This window comes from Sorex fumeus, unplaced genomic scaffold (genome assembly GCF_029834395.1).
Source record: "Sorex fumeus unplaced genomic scaffold, SorFum_2.1 ptg000063l, whole genome shotgun sequence".
Taxonomy (NCBI): domain Eukaryota; kingdom Metazoa; phylum Chordata; class Mammalia; order Eulipotyphla; family Soricidae; genus Sorex; species Sorex fumeus.
In genome coordinates, this window is record NW_026606120.1 from 21285001 (window position 1) to 21299738 (window position 14738).

Genomic DNA, 14738 nt, shown 5'->3' on the forward strand with positions numbered 1-14738 from the left:
CCAGCAAGTGATATACTCATGACGGAGATGGGGCCAGATAAAACCATTCATCGGTGCTTCCTGCATCAGGCTCTCTATCCTGACACCCTAAAAAAAGATTTAATACCACATTTAAAAAAAGAAGGATTTAATGCTCTTGTTTTCCATCATTCTTTCCTATCCAGAGTTTTATAATGCACAATGAAATGAAATTTAATTGTATCAGCTGGAAAAACTTGCCAGTTTTGTTTTGTTTTGCTTTCCCCAGGGGGAAAAAAAAGGAGTGATGCAATAATTTCAGGATCATAAAGAGCAAGATTTACTGGCACATTTGTCCATTAGAATGAGCAAATAAAGAAAGAGTGACTTGCAACTTAGTGAAACTTGTGCTTATTAACACTGTCTCTGTTTCTAATTTTTTTTTGGTCTTGGTGGGGGGGTTCAGGCCTGATGGTGCTCAGGAGCTACTCCTGATATGGTGCTCAGGGGTGCATGCGGTGCCGGGGATCAGGCCTGGGGCTCCCACGTACAGAGCATATATTCGGCTCTCTGAGCCATCTCCCTGGCCCTCCATTATTGCTGATGAAACCAGAACGGGAAATGAATCTAAGAACAGGCAGGCAGAGATGGTGCAGAGAGGAAATCTTTCTGGTTACTGTTCAGTATCTACAACTACTTCTGACACTTCTGTTTAGGTTTTATCTTCTAAGATGTAAGCCCATTTTCCCTCTACAACCGGAAGTAACTCTTCTGATTAAAGTCTTACATTCCCAACGCATTTACATCTTCACCCTTAAACTCCAATGAGCACTGAAGCAGAGCAAAACATTCCTGTTTCAGAAGGAAAATCACACCAATCTTTTCCAAAGAGCCCTTAAATTTCCACTATCTCCTCTATATTCCATTTTATTTTTTTAAGACATCCTGTGGATCCATGAGCAGTACTGGTTATTTTCTCTACTTGAGTATCCTCTTCAATGCAATGTCCCCTTCTTTTTTTTTTTTTAAAAAAAAGCATTCATTTTACATTTTTTTTTTTTGGATTTGCGTTTCTGAGATATGCCATCATTCTGTTTTAGTTATTCTGTCTACACTTTTTATCATTTAATTTCATGTCCATTTTCATCAACTCAAAATGCAGATTGAGTTTGAACTTTCTCCAACTTCCAGACTCTTAGTTCAAAGGTCTGTAACTATGAGTCTGCTGTTGCTCTCACCAGCCTTGCAGAAAAAAACAGTTCGTTTCTTTTTTGCTTTCTGGGTCACACCCGGCGATGCTCAGGGGACTATATGGGACACTGGGAATCAAACCCGGATTGGCCGCGCGCAAGGCAAACGCCCTACCTGCTGTGCTATCACTCAAGCCCCCAACAGTTCCAGTTTCATTTCGTGAAATGTTCCCAGAGCCTGAACATCTCTTCGGTCCCTTTCTTCTAGGGGTCATCGTATTTCATCTTCCCAGCAACTGTTACTGGTGCATTAAAAAAATTACTGAAATTGCCATTTTTTGTTTAAAACCTTTTCCTATGTGCACTTCTGGTAGGAGCCAGAGTCTGCAATGGATTCTTCACATGTTATATCTGCCTACTAGATCCATGACTCCACTGAAAAACTGCAAGATACTACCTAAATAAATTGGGGGGAGTCTCCAGAGCAGTGCTCAGAGAGCCTGGAGAGCCAGGCTGGGGGGTAGCTCAGGGGTCATACCCAAGAGGCCCTGCAGTTGCTTGGCGCCTCCCAGGGTCCTCCCCCCCCCCCCCCAGCAATGCTCAGGGGGCCACAGGTTCTGGGATGGTCCTAAGGCATCTGACCTAACTCCTGGGCTTTCCCCTGGCCCCCATCCCTGGTTTCTGATGTTTTAGCTTTTTGGGCACACCTTTGGGGTTCAGGGGTCACTCCTGACTGTGCTCAGGAGACTGGGTGATATTGGGCGTCAAACTCAAGGCTTCTGCATGCGTCTCCCTGGCCCACTACATACCATCTTGGGACGTATTTGTGATCTTACCTACCCTAAACACCTATAGCAGGGCCAGAGAGCCAGTGTGGGGGGGGGGAAAGGCACTGGTGGCCATGACCCTGCCTTGAATTCCCAGCACCACATATGGTTCCCTGATCACCTCGAGGATCATTCGTGAGCACAGAGCCCAGGAACAGTCCTAGACCACTGCTGGGTGGGGACTATATACCCCACCCCACTCCAGAACAAAATCTTAAGAGTGTATCAGCAGCAGCAGCAGCAGCAGCAGCAGCAGCAGCAGCAGCAGCAGCAGCAGCAGCAGCAGCAGCGTAAGAGAATGGACAGAGAAGGGGCCGGAGAGATAGCACAGAAGTTAAGGCATTTGTTTCGCACGGAGCCAACTTGTGCTCAATGCATGGTACCACATGCGGTCCCTGGAGCAGCACCAGGAGCTGAAGTGAGTCCTGAGCAGCTATAGGTATGGCCCCGAACAAAAACAAAAGACAGACAAACTGAGGAAAGGGAGAGATGGCATAAAGGGAGAGACATTAGGCTAAAGAGGGGAGACAGGGGAGACGGGCTAACAGCTAAAGAAGAGCCGGGCTAATCTTGTGTGCCCCGGATCTCCCTTGTTTTGTATATCTGACTAGAATGCAAATTACTTCTGGACACAAATCAATACACTGGTATCCTAGCAACAAATGGAACATACTAGGTACTCAACGTTCAACTGACAGTCGCTCCTTTGCTTCATTTAAGAGCTCTGTGACCAAATTTTTTCCGATAATCTTTAAAAACTTAGTATCATTTTGTAAACTAAAAAAAAAAAAAAAAAAAAAAAAAAGAAGGCATTTGCCTCATGAGCAGAGACCTTCTCTTTTGGATTAATTGGCTCATTCAACACACATGCAGCACCTACTACTGTCTACAGGGCATTGAGGGACAAACCAGCCTGCTGAGACCCAGCGGTCCCTGAGGCTCGGGGGCACGGGCTGGGGAGCGAGGTCCCGGCCAGCCCCGCCGTGGGCCCACCACACGCCACGGCGTGCCCAGCCACTCTGCCTTGTTCTTGGCTTGGGTACCAACTGAATCCATCATAATAGGTGTCCGTTGACGCAGCCCAACTGTGATCTGGCTCCCCACAGTTCATTAACTTTACAGTAACCATTTTTTGCAGAGAACATGAAGGGGCCTGCCCCCGTGACACAGCTAGTGAAGCCATAGCCCCGACACCCCAAGGCCCACCCTGACCTCACCCCTCTCTGATCTTTAGGGGGTCTGTGCTGGGGGTGCAGCCAGCTGCAGTTCTCTCGCTCAGGAGGCTACACTGGGGGCAATAAGGCACTAACAGAAAAAAATGGAAGTCTTGTTTGTTTCTTTGTATACACGGCTATGTCCGGGCTTCCTCCTGGCAGGGCTTCTGCCCATATAAAACAGGGCAGGGCTCGAACCCAGGTCAGCTTTGTGTAAGGCAAATGCCTCAGCCACTGTACTCCCTCTCTGCCCCTGCAAAAGTACCTGTGGGAACTGTTCTCTGGCTTCTTCAGAACTGTTATATATCTAAAAAAAGTTTTTTCTTTTTGGGCCACACCCAGTGATGCTCAGGGGTTACTCCTGGCTCTGCACTCAGAAATTACTCCTGGTGGTGCTTGAGGGATCATATGGGATGCTGGGAATTGAACCCGGGTCGGCCACATGCAAGGCAAGTGCCCTACCTGCCGTGTTATCACTCCAGCCCCTATCTGAAAAATATTTAATGAACTGAGAAAATGAGCCCAGAAAGCTACGAGAGTATCGCACCCGCACGGCAAAGCCTGGCAAGCTACCTGTGACACATTCGATATGCCAAAAACAGTAACAACAAGTTTCACAATTTGTTGTGAGACGTTACTGGCGCCCGCTCGAGCAACTGATGAACAATGGGAGGACCGTGCTATACAATGCTATTCCTACCTCTGCTAAATATCTGATTTTGCAGACATACTATTTATGGTAAAATAAGGAGAGGAGAAGAAAAAGTGTAATTATGAACACAGCCGTAATATAGACGCATACATTATTTATTTTTATTGTTAGTTTGTGGGCGACACCCGACAGTGCTCAGGATTTATTCCTGGCTCTGCGCTCAGGGATCACCCTGGACAGTGCTCATGGGATCTTTTGAGATGCTGGGGATGGAACCCAGTTTGGCCGCCTGCAAGGCAAGCACCCTACCTGCCGTCGTCTCTCTGGCTAATGTTATTATCATCATTTAACAAAGCTAAACACATACCTATGTTCAGTATGCAGGCACGTGGACAGCAAAAACAAATACCGACTTTCCAGGGTCTGACAGTTAAGGGCAAAACAAAACTGAACAACGAAATCTATCGTTTCCACCAGGAATTAAGAGGCAGGCAAACACAAGGGGAGTTTGCAATGCCGCTAAAAACAACAACAAAAAACCCATGGCCATTTATGCTGTCCTCCCAACTTCATGCCTGACCTCATGCCTGCCCTTACTCAACAGCCACTTGGCCTTGCCTCTTAGTGAGCTCACCAGGAACGCGGCGGCAGAGGGCTTCCTTATTGGTGAGTAACTGACACTAAATGCCAATTCTGTGACGGGGTGTGCTCAGCACCACCAGCTTTATCACACCCCTGAGACAACATGGCTGCTTCTGAAAAAACGCAAACGGAAAGAGAAACCCAGCTCAGGAGTGACAGCACTCCACCTGACACCCAGCCCCTCGGCAGATGTGCCTGGCTATTTAGCGCTTATGCTCAGAGCACATATCACTGCATCTTAGGGCAGGAGTTTTTGCTTCATCAGTCCAAATTCGTGAAGCCTATTTCAATTAGAGGACTTCTATGGTTTTTTTAATCAAGATTAAACGAGACCTCAGAAAGTTCCCCAGAAGACTAGGCTTTAATAACATACAGTCGAGACCAAACTTATCCTGGACAAGTGATCCCCTGACTCCTGTTTATGAGGAATCCTGTATCTTCCCTGGCCTCCCCCACTCAGCTCTCAGATTTTTTTATTTTTATTTTTTTTTATTTAAAGTCTTCACAAAACACACGGAAAGAAGAAAACGCTGTATTTCATGCATCTAAAATCTTACTGATGGAGCAGACATCAAGTGGCAATACAGTACAATGTGTTTTGGGGCCAGAGGGAGAGTGCAGCGGGCCAGGTGCTTGTCGTGCTTGTGGCAGACTCCCCAGTCCCTCAGATGGTCCCCTGAACACCTCCAGGAGTGACCCATGAGTACACAGCCAAGAGTATAAGCTCTGAACACAGCTGGATGTGGCCCAAACAAAACATGGGATTTTAAATTCTCTTTCAAAAAAAAATTTTGCTATTAAAATTTTCTCAATAGAAAAGAAAATACTACTTGAGGTGTTCAATGATTTGGAAACAATTTTATAGAAGAGTTTTACTTCACCTGTACTCTGTAACTATACATTTTATCCCTTGGAGGTACAACAGAGGTACAATATGATACCATTAAAAAAAAATTACCGTGAGTTGCTCCGTAAGCAATCTCTTCATGAAAAAGGCAGTTACTTGTTTTGAATCAAGTACCATTTTAGTTAAACGAAAGTTGATTAATCAATCAACAGCTCTTTAAACAAGTACTGTTAGCAAAATAATAACCTACTATTCTGTGGGCAAAATCAGGACAAGACTGCTTCAATAAGCTCTTTCACCTTTTTCCATGGACAGGACTAAAAGTCAGTATTTGAAAGCAAAGGCAAACTACGAGTGCAGCATAAGAGACAATTGGGGAGCAGTGTGTGTGTTAGAGTACACACACACACACACACACACACACGGAGTGGGGGGTGGGGAGTATTTAAAAAATTCACAGAACAATTAAGTTGCAAACACTTGTCTAATCAGACTCAAAACCAGAAGGCTTTTAAATTAAGAAAACTATGTCAGATCTCTCCAAGTGCCAACAAAGTGCCTCTCATTAATAATATAATTCTGTCTGTAGTAAGACTTTAAAATCAGAGTTAGAAATGCTTACTTGATCAAGATACGAACTCACACATAAACAGACTCTCACACTTTGCCAAAATCTCTTCTATCATAGCAACAGATTGACCTACTTTTTCTATTTGGGTGCATCTGTAAATAGATGTGTCACAGCCTGACCAAATTAATGACAAATGAAAAGAGTTCAGATGATTTGCTTTCTCGGCCTTCACAAAGGACTACTTGAAAATTAGATCAAAACTTTATAAACATGACCAAGTTGCGTTATTCAAGCACTGATTCCCGCCCCCACCCCACCCTGTTGGGGGAATATCCCTGTAACCCAATTTCCTCTTAGAGAAGCCAGTGCTTGTGACCTAGGGCACAATCAACGCAATTCTGACAGGAGAGTCCAGGGTGGGCACAACGAAATGAAACACAGCTACAGGACCACACAGCTTGGGAAATCAAGCGACAAAAACCCCAAATGAAACGAAACCCCAAATCGATTGCCCTGGATAAAGGGTGATGAGCGTGGGGTGGGGGAGAAAGGAAGAGCCGGGCCCTTTTACAATCTGCTGTCTGGTCAGAACAGGGGCGAGCAGGCTTCTGGACATTTTCTGTAAGCTAACTGATCACTCTGGCCAGGAATCTGCAATTTAAAAGGAAGCCAATAATTCTGTTAATGGGCACGGGGCAGCCAGGAGACCAGAAACAAGGAGTGAAGCTGGCACAGACGAGGTGGGGGTTGAGGCAAAGTTCTCCAAGGCTCCTATTAAAGTGAAGAATCACTCCAATTCTCTTCTGCTTCACTTTTTAATTTCTCCTGTACGTTTTTTTTCCCAGTGAGATGATTAAAAATGTCCTTTACTCTGTGCTTTAAGAATAGAGTGGATTAAAAAAAAAAGTTTACTTTTAGTGGTTGAGGGCTACTTAATTGCAGTTTAAGATCCCTGGAAAGTTAATTAATAAGAGACACCATGTTCTGATAACTGAAAGGATTATAAACATCGTTTTGATTCCAATGAAACAAAGGCCTCCTAGCACAGATCATACCCACCGCATCTAGTAAATCCCTACCAAACTTTCTTATCATAAAAACAAGCTTATGCTGGCTAATTAAAACTGTATGAGAAAGAGTATTTAAAAAAAAAAACCTACAGGGAAGTTATTTGCAAAGAAATGTGAGAGGTAATTGAGGGTGGCGGTAATACAAATTCATTTTGAAACTGAAAAGCTCTTATGTAATGTCTGTGATCAAAGGTCAATGTCTTTCAACATTCTCCTAGGAGCAGAATCTGGATAAAAATCAACTCAAATATAATTTAGAAAAATAACAGGATACCAAACAATGTGTTAACCCCGTGAAATACAGGCATACCTTGGAAAAACAAGAAATGAATATTAAAGGAAACTTCAATTACATTGTTTCGGTCATTAGTTTGAATTGAGTCCCAAGTGTGCTCTCACTCCTCAATACAAATTAAAAATAAACAACTTTTAACAGCATCCATGCCATCTGGATTACAATGGAAATAATGAAGTATGTGTGATCTTAACGTGGGTAAAAATAAAGCCTCGGCAACATGACCGCGGTCTCCATTCCAAGCAGCAACCACATTCCTGTCTTGGAACTGACTCTACGGACCATGGCAAGGTCAACAGAAATATCCACTCAGCTGTGAGTCAGGGCATTGCTCAACCTGCAAAAGGGCTCGAACAAAGGGTTTTAATTTTCAGGCTGTTGCATCACAGTGATGTTATAATTGCACTTTGCAGAGATAAGCCTTTAACACAGAAAAGGAAATTGTTTCAAAAACTACAATGAGCTTGCAACCTCTCCCTCAGGGAAGCAAGAGGGAAGAAGAAAAGGGGGGATGGGCAGCAGGTGGCACCGAGCCCCCTTCCCTGATCCATCTTCAGGCTCTGGATGCGGGTGCTGCCAAACAATTTCCCCCCCCCCCCCCTTTTTTTTTAAGAGAACAGGGCTCATAACAGAACACTCAACACAGCGTCTGGCACACACAGGCTGAGCGCCTGGTGAAAACGAGCACTTAAGTCTTATTTCTGCAAAGTGAACAGGGATGGGGGTTCCTCTGGGGACCGGAGACTCGGGCGCTCCTTTGCAAAGAGTAAGGGAAACGAAATGAAATGTCTCTTGTATCGGTCAGAAGGATCAAACACTAACAGTTTCACAGGTTCAACCTTTGGCCACAACCTCCCCCCCCCCCAACACACATCCCACACACACCCCTCTCACCGTGGGCCCTGAGTCTGCAGATCACAGGATTTTAGATGTAAAGACTGTCCAAAGTGTGTCCAGACCAAGAAGCACTGATGACAAAGAAATCCAGGGGGGGGACTGGAAAAAGCCGAGCTATTGGGGTGTGTTTATATCACCCTGGTCCCCATTGCCTCACCTCACCCAGTTCCTGCGAACCATTCCTCTAGCTCTTCCCTCAAAGATTTGGAAGTGGGAGGTGCTGCGATCGCGGCCAGGAGTCCCTTCAAACTTGAAATTACTACGGGTCATATGGACAGCTTGGAGAAAAACTAATTGATCATGATTTGAACAATGTCTCTCAAGCAGAATCTTGAATAATTCTAGGCTGTGGGTCAAACTTCAGTCTTAAGGACTACAGAGGCGGAGACCCTGTGTAATGACAAGAACACTCTCAAGGAAAAATGAAATCCTCATTTCCTGCTGCAAACTTGGGGGACGCATCTCCCGGGCCAGTCCCCTTCTCTGCCCCCCAACCCCCTCCAGGGCAGCGGCGGGCTAGAATTCTCTCCCGACCCTCCCCCCCAACAGCTCCCCGGAGGGCCTGTTATTAGGTGGGCGGTTCCTTGCTGTGGACAGAGCCCAGCAGTGACCTCCTCAACCAGTGATGCCACTGCCCGGGCCAGCGGTTCTCCCTGCGGGCATGTGGACCCCAGTCCCAGAGGGGACTCGGGGCTTCCACTCCGTTCCCGTTTCTCCCCCCCAAGCCCCGGAGAACATCAGCTCCAGGTTCAAAACAGAGAAGGAAAGAAAATCCACCGGCCTTGACCGGTCCGGGTGGTGCTGGGCGCCGCGACACCCCCTCCCCCGCCCCCACGCCCTGGGTGGACACTGGGAGGTTTCCTCGGTCTCGCCCCCCACCCCCAATACAACGACGCCTGCTGGAACAAAGGTGCCGGAGAGCTCGCAGGCTCGCAGGCTCGCGGGGCCGCCGGGAAGGCCGGTCCCCAGGCAGCCCAGTCCTGGGTGGGGAACCCGCCCCCGGGCGCCCCCGGCCTCCCCCGCACCCCCTGCGCCCCGTGCCCCCCGCGACCCTCCACGGTGCCCGGTGGGCGGCGCAGCGGGGCCTCGGCGCCGCGAGGACCCCCGCGCCAGAACAAAGGAATGTGGGGAGGGGGCGGGGAGCGCAGGCCGGGGTGCAGCGCCGCCCAGGGCGCTCCCGGCCCGGCCCCCCGGCCCCGCCGCCCACCCCTGCGCACGCCCCCAGCCCCGGGGCCGAAGGAGCTACACCCGCTGGAGGAGGGGCGGTCGGAAGGTGGCGCTCCGCAGTCCCCCTACCGGCCGGGGGCTCCGAGCCCGGCCTGGCAGTGGGTCAGTTCCCGTCTACACCCGCGGTGGGGGAGGGGAAGTCTGGAGCAATGTCAGCCCCCTGGCAGGCGCCCGGAGCGATCTGGGGTCCTACCATCTGTCTCGCCCCCCCCACCCCCTCCCCCTAACAAAAATCCCGACAGCCGCACATTTTGTCACGTTCGGACAAAAACCTGACGTGTACACACACCTCCTGTACCTACAGCCACACTCAATCCCGCCACCCGAGGGTGGCACCGAGAGAAGGAGCACCCGCGGTGTGCGTTACGGATGGATCCCCTGCCCTCACGTGGGCTCAACAATTCGGGGGCCCGGGGGCAAGGACGATGCAGGTTCTCCTCTGCTCCCCCCCAGCACAGCCACCCAAGGGCCAGCCGGGCGCCGCGAGCACGTCGCGGTGCTGAGCTGGCGGCGAGGCCAGGAGGAGACCCCGGGCAGTCCCCGCGGGGCCGGGAGGGGACCCCGGCCAGTCCCCGTCGGGCCGGGAGGAGACCCCACCAGCCCCCTCTGTCCGGGGGGGAGACCCCGGTCATCCCCGCCGGGCGCGAGCAGCACTTTCCCAGCACGTCCCTGCACGGCAGAAAAGGGAGCCAGCAGCGGCGAGTCCGCGCGCTCTGCCTAAAAATACAATCTTATCAAAGGTCTCCGAAGGCGGGGAGTTAAAACTACAGCAAATGGCCTTGAACTTGTGTTTGCACACAGTACGGGAGAAAGCCCAGAAATAGCACCGCGAGGCCACAATTGTTAAACTGAGATAGGGCTATATTTAGAGAACGCACTTTTCATTTCGGGCAAAAAGACCACACATTCCCTAACATGAAAAAACTCGAGGCGAACCCAGGTGTCTATTTTCTTGTTAGAAAAAAATTTTTTTCTTAAAAAAAAAAAAACTGTTACAGTGACATTTTAAAGGCTGAGATTGTCCTACTTTTTTTGGGTAGTGAGATTATAAAAACCACGTAATTAGCTCCCTCTTCCTATGCTCGCTGCCAGCAAATTCGTCAGTTACATAATACAACATTTCCAGGAAACTATTATGCGATCCGTCTTGTGTCTCAAAAGCAGTGACAATAAGGTGAGAAACGGGGCAGAGCGAAGGGAACGCATCAAAAATTGGGAAGGTGGATCCACGTCACAATGGTTCGTCCCAGATGCAAAAATAATAGCTGGGAACGGCGAGAGAGGGCGAAGCCCGGCACAATCCGCGCGCAGAAACCCAGCCGGGGAATTCTCCCTTTGATGCTCATTCCGAGCGCAGCCAAAAAAAAAAAAAAAAAAAAAAAAGCATTTTTCTTTTTTTAATGTGGGACACAGCGTAGCTGTAAATAGCGATGTCATACCCAACGCCGAGCTAAAATTACCAAATCATCGTACACGGACGCCCACATTCCCACACCGGCCCAGGCTCCCGGCCGATATTCCGCCGTGGGCAGATTATGCAACGCGCGCAAGGACAAACCCCACAGCCCCCGCGAGCGCCGGGGAGGCGCGCGGACACCGGCAGGCTGGGGCGCGCGGTGGAGACCCAGCCCCGGCGCACCCCCGCGCCGCCGCACCCGCGCCGAGCTCGCAGATCCAGCCCAGGGGCTCGGCGCGACCCGCCCCCCGCCCCCCAGCCGCCCAGCCCCGCACCCGGCACGCGGGAGCCGAGCGCCTGCCCCCGGCTTCCCGCTCGCCGTGGCGCAGCCTGGACTCAGCCACGCCGGCGCGCTTTTCCACCAAAACATCAATTTTCCTGAAATCAGGAGACATTATGCAACCGCGCCAGGGGGAGGGCGCGGGGTAAGGCGGGGGGGGGGGGGGGACGGGCGGGCGCGGGGCGGGGGGTGGAGAGGGGAGGTGGAAGCGCCCGCCGAGCCCGGCTACGTGCCGGCGCCGGGGCGCTGCAATCAAAGCCGCCACCTTAAGGTGGCGAGTGCCACCGCCAGTGACAGGCGGCAAAAGTTTATCGAATGAATGCCCCGCGCACACTCGTCGCCGCCGCCGGCCCCGCGCCCGCCGGCCGCGCGCCCCGGGAGCGGGAGGGCGGGGAGCGGGCGCGGGGCGCGGGCCGGGCCGGGGGGCGGAGCGCTTACCGTGTCGGGCTCGCGTGCGGGCGGCGGGGCCCGGAGGCCGCTCGGGGCCGGCGGTCGGCGCGCGGGTGGCGGCGGCGGCGGCGGCGAGGGCGCGGCGCGGGCGGCGGGCGGGCGCGCCGGGTCCGCGGGCGCCGTGGCCGCGCCGGGGGATGTGTGTTAGTAGGTCAGTTCCGAGAGCCGCGCTACGTCGCAGCCCGCCAGCCCCTCGGTGACTGGCGGCCACAGCCCCAATCGCCGCGCCCGCACCCGCCCCCCGCCCGCCGCCAATGGCCGCGGCCGCGGGGGGCGGTGCCGCGCGCGCCCCGCCCCGGCCCGCCCCGCGCGCGCCCCGCCCCGGCCCGCCCCGCGCCCGCCGCCCCGGCCCCCTCGGTGCGCGGTGGGCAGAGCCCGCGGCGCCCGCGTCCGCGCCTCGGCCGGGGCTTGCGCAACTGCCGGACGGGCCGGCGGAGGGCCGAGTCGGCCCGGCCCGCGCCCGGCCCGCGGCCGCCGCGCCTCCCCCGGCCCCGCGCCCCGCGGCCGCTCGCCGATGCGCTTTTTGTGTGTGTCCCCCGGGCGCGCCGCCGGCCCGGCTACCTGTTGCCGACCGAGGGCCGGGGCGGGGCGCGGCGGGCAGTGGCCGGGCCCCGCGCCCAGCCCGCGCCCCGCGCCGCCCCGCGCTGCCGCCCGCGCCCGGAGGCCGCGGAGGGCCTGGGGACCCGGCGCGGGGAGGTGGGGGCGGCCTCTCGGGGCGCAGGGCCACGGGGGTGGGGGGCGTCCTGGCCCCTGGCTGGGACGCACCGGGTGCCCCGACTCAGACCTGGAGGAGCTGGACAAGGGCACCTCGCGGCCGTTCGAGCCGTTGCGCTGAGGCCGCACAAGGCACGTGGCGCCCAGGGCGCGCCCCGGCTAGTGCAGGGCTGGGGGTGGCGGCGCACATTCCCGACAGAACCCGGGCCGGGGGCCTCCGGGGCTGCGGGCCCCAGCGCCTCCTGGTCTTCCTTTCCCCTCGGGTTCAATGCACTCATACACGCACACGCACACACGCGAGCTCGGCTGAACAGGCGAGGGGGAGTCACCCCGGCACCTTCTCCGGCTTCCGTGGTCAGTGGGAATCCACTGGCCGAGTTTCTGCCTCCCCCGCTGCTCTCCCGTGCAGTTCCCGTCAGTGCCCCACGGAGGACGGTGTCGACACTATTTCGACGTGTCTGTCACAGTGAGGGCTTTGGAAAGCCTCATATTTCGCACCGTTCACCACCGGCCACGCTGTGGCTCAGAACACACACGTGTTCACGATTTATTCGGAATGGTGTCGATTTACCAGCAAGTCAGACGACCTACCCCTCATCCCCCACCGTCCCACCTTTCCTGGCCCTCAAGCCGTTCAAGAAGCACAGCTGTCTGATGCCCTTTTAATTCTTAGACGGATAGCCCAGAGAGCTGACTTCTTTCTTGGGATGAATCCTGATTGTTTCTCATTTTTGTTCTGACCACAACCCCGCCTCCGACTTTTACAACACCCATGGTAGCTTCAAAAATTTTAGTTGAAATTCAAACAACATACAAAGCATACAAATTTACCTTTTCAGAGCTAGATATGCAGCTAGTTCCTTGAAACCCTGAATGCCTTTGCATAATCTCTCCACACCTACAGCTGATTCTCTTTGAAATTTTGAGTAATTTCATAAATACCAAAGTTGCCATAGATGGGAAGTCAATGACTTGTTCAGAAATACAGGTTGAAATTCAAGAAAGTTGACTCTCATGGCAAGAAACCACCCTGAAGACGGCCAGTAGGTTTCTCTGAGCCTGGAGCCTGGTCCTTAGGGCCAACTTTTGAGACTGGGGTGATTCTAGTGAGTGGGTGGTATTCTAGTGAGCGTGCTGGTACCACGGCTGTTTTTCATTATCATCTTACTTGGAAATCATATGAAAAGCTATCAGTGTTGGCATCTCAGAAAATAACTCTTGAGCTCCTCCTGGTGATTAGAAAACCACTAAGCACTATGAGGGATCCGTCCCCATTACCCAAGAGGTGATGTGTCCACTACAGCAAGCTAGCACATTCTCCAAACCAGCCGGCATTGGTGAAGTGCTGGGGAGAAATGGAGAGGGAAGCCTGAGAGTTTTGTGGTGCGCTCCTCAGGGTGGGGGACTCAGGGAAGGTACCATGTACCCGGCTAGGGAAAAGGCTGTAGCTACATCTGAGGATGATACAAAGGTTCTGGTGAACATGTGAGTTGGAGCATTACAGTGTTCTAGCATCCTCGCTCTCGGGCTCTCAGGACTCGAGGAGAAGGGGACAGGAGATAAGGGACCGTGATGAGAAATGACTGATGACAATCAGCCACATTCAGCTTCATCCTACGGTCCTAGCTCTGTGCTCACTGACTAGATGGAATTAACTGCTCCCACGTCTCTCAGAAGGGAGATGGTCCACGTTTTGAGATATCTAAGAGGCTCTGGGTGTCCAGAGATTGTCACCCTTCGCCTCCTTAGGAACACTTGGACCTTACTGAGAAATATGGACTCAAGTGGAGAGAGAGGGAAGGAGAGTGGAAGACAGAGAAAGATGCCCCCTCCTAGGAAGACACCCCCCCCCCCCACACACACACACTGATATCCACGGCCTTCCGGGATTGCCATAGCAAAGGATACAATTATGGGGACCCAGGTGCAGTTTTTTCAATAGAAAGTCACGTATGTGTGTGTGGGGGGTGTGGGTGGGTGTCTTGGGGACACACCGAACAGTTCTCAAGCCCTGACTCTGTGTTTAGGGATCACTCCTGGTAGTGGTCAGGGACAAATGTGTTGCTGGGGATTGAATCCTGGTTGACCACATGCAGGCCAAGTGCCTTCACTCTTGTCCTATGTCTGTGGCCCTGACATTTTCATTTGGGGGCATAACATCCTCATTTTCCAGCTTGGCAAGCAAAGAGAAAGACTCTAACGCTCCCTACCTGGCTGTTCCACTTGCTCTGCAATAGATCTTGTCTGGATCTCTCTGAAGAGAACTTTCAGCTGCGGCTCAGGCACGCACAGTTGCCCCTGAGCATTCTCTGCTCTGTACACAGTGCTCAGGCAGAAGCGTGTGTCATCCTTTTGGTCTTCATGAATGGGAGTGGAGACAATTTCAGGAATTTATGTCAGGCTCTCTAGCTGCTCCTCTAAACCGTCAACAATAGTGGCTGCAGTTGC

General features: G+C 52.4%; 1 protein-coding gene across 1 annotated transcript in view; it reads right to left on the minus strand.

The window, feature by feature from the left end:
* Positions 1-11629, minus strand: part of NFIL3 (nuclear factor, interleukin 3 regulated) — a 15966-nt gene extending 4337 nt beyond the window's left edge. Inside the window, 1 exon segment of the mRNA XM_056127132.1 lies at positions 11565-11629. The gene's annotated coding sequence lies outside the window, so the exon portion shown is untranslated.
* Between the last annotated feature and the right edge of the window lie 3109 nt (positions 11630-14738).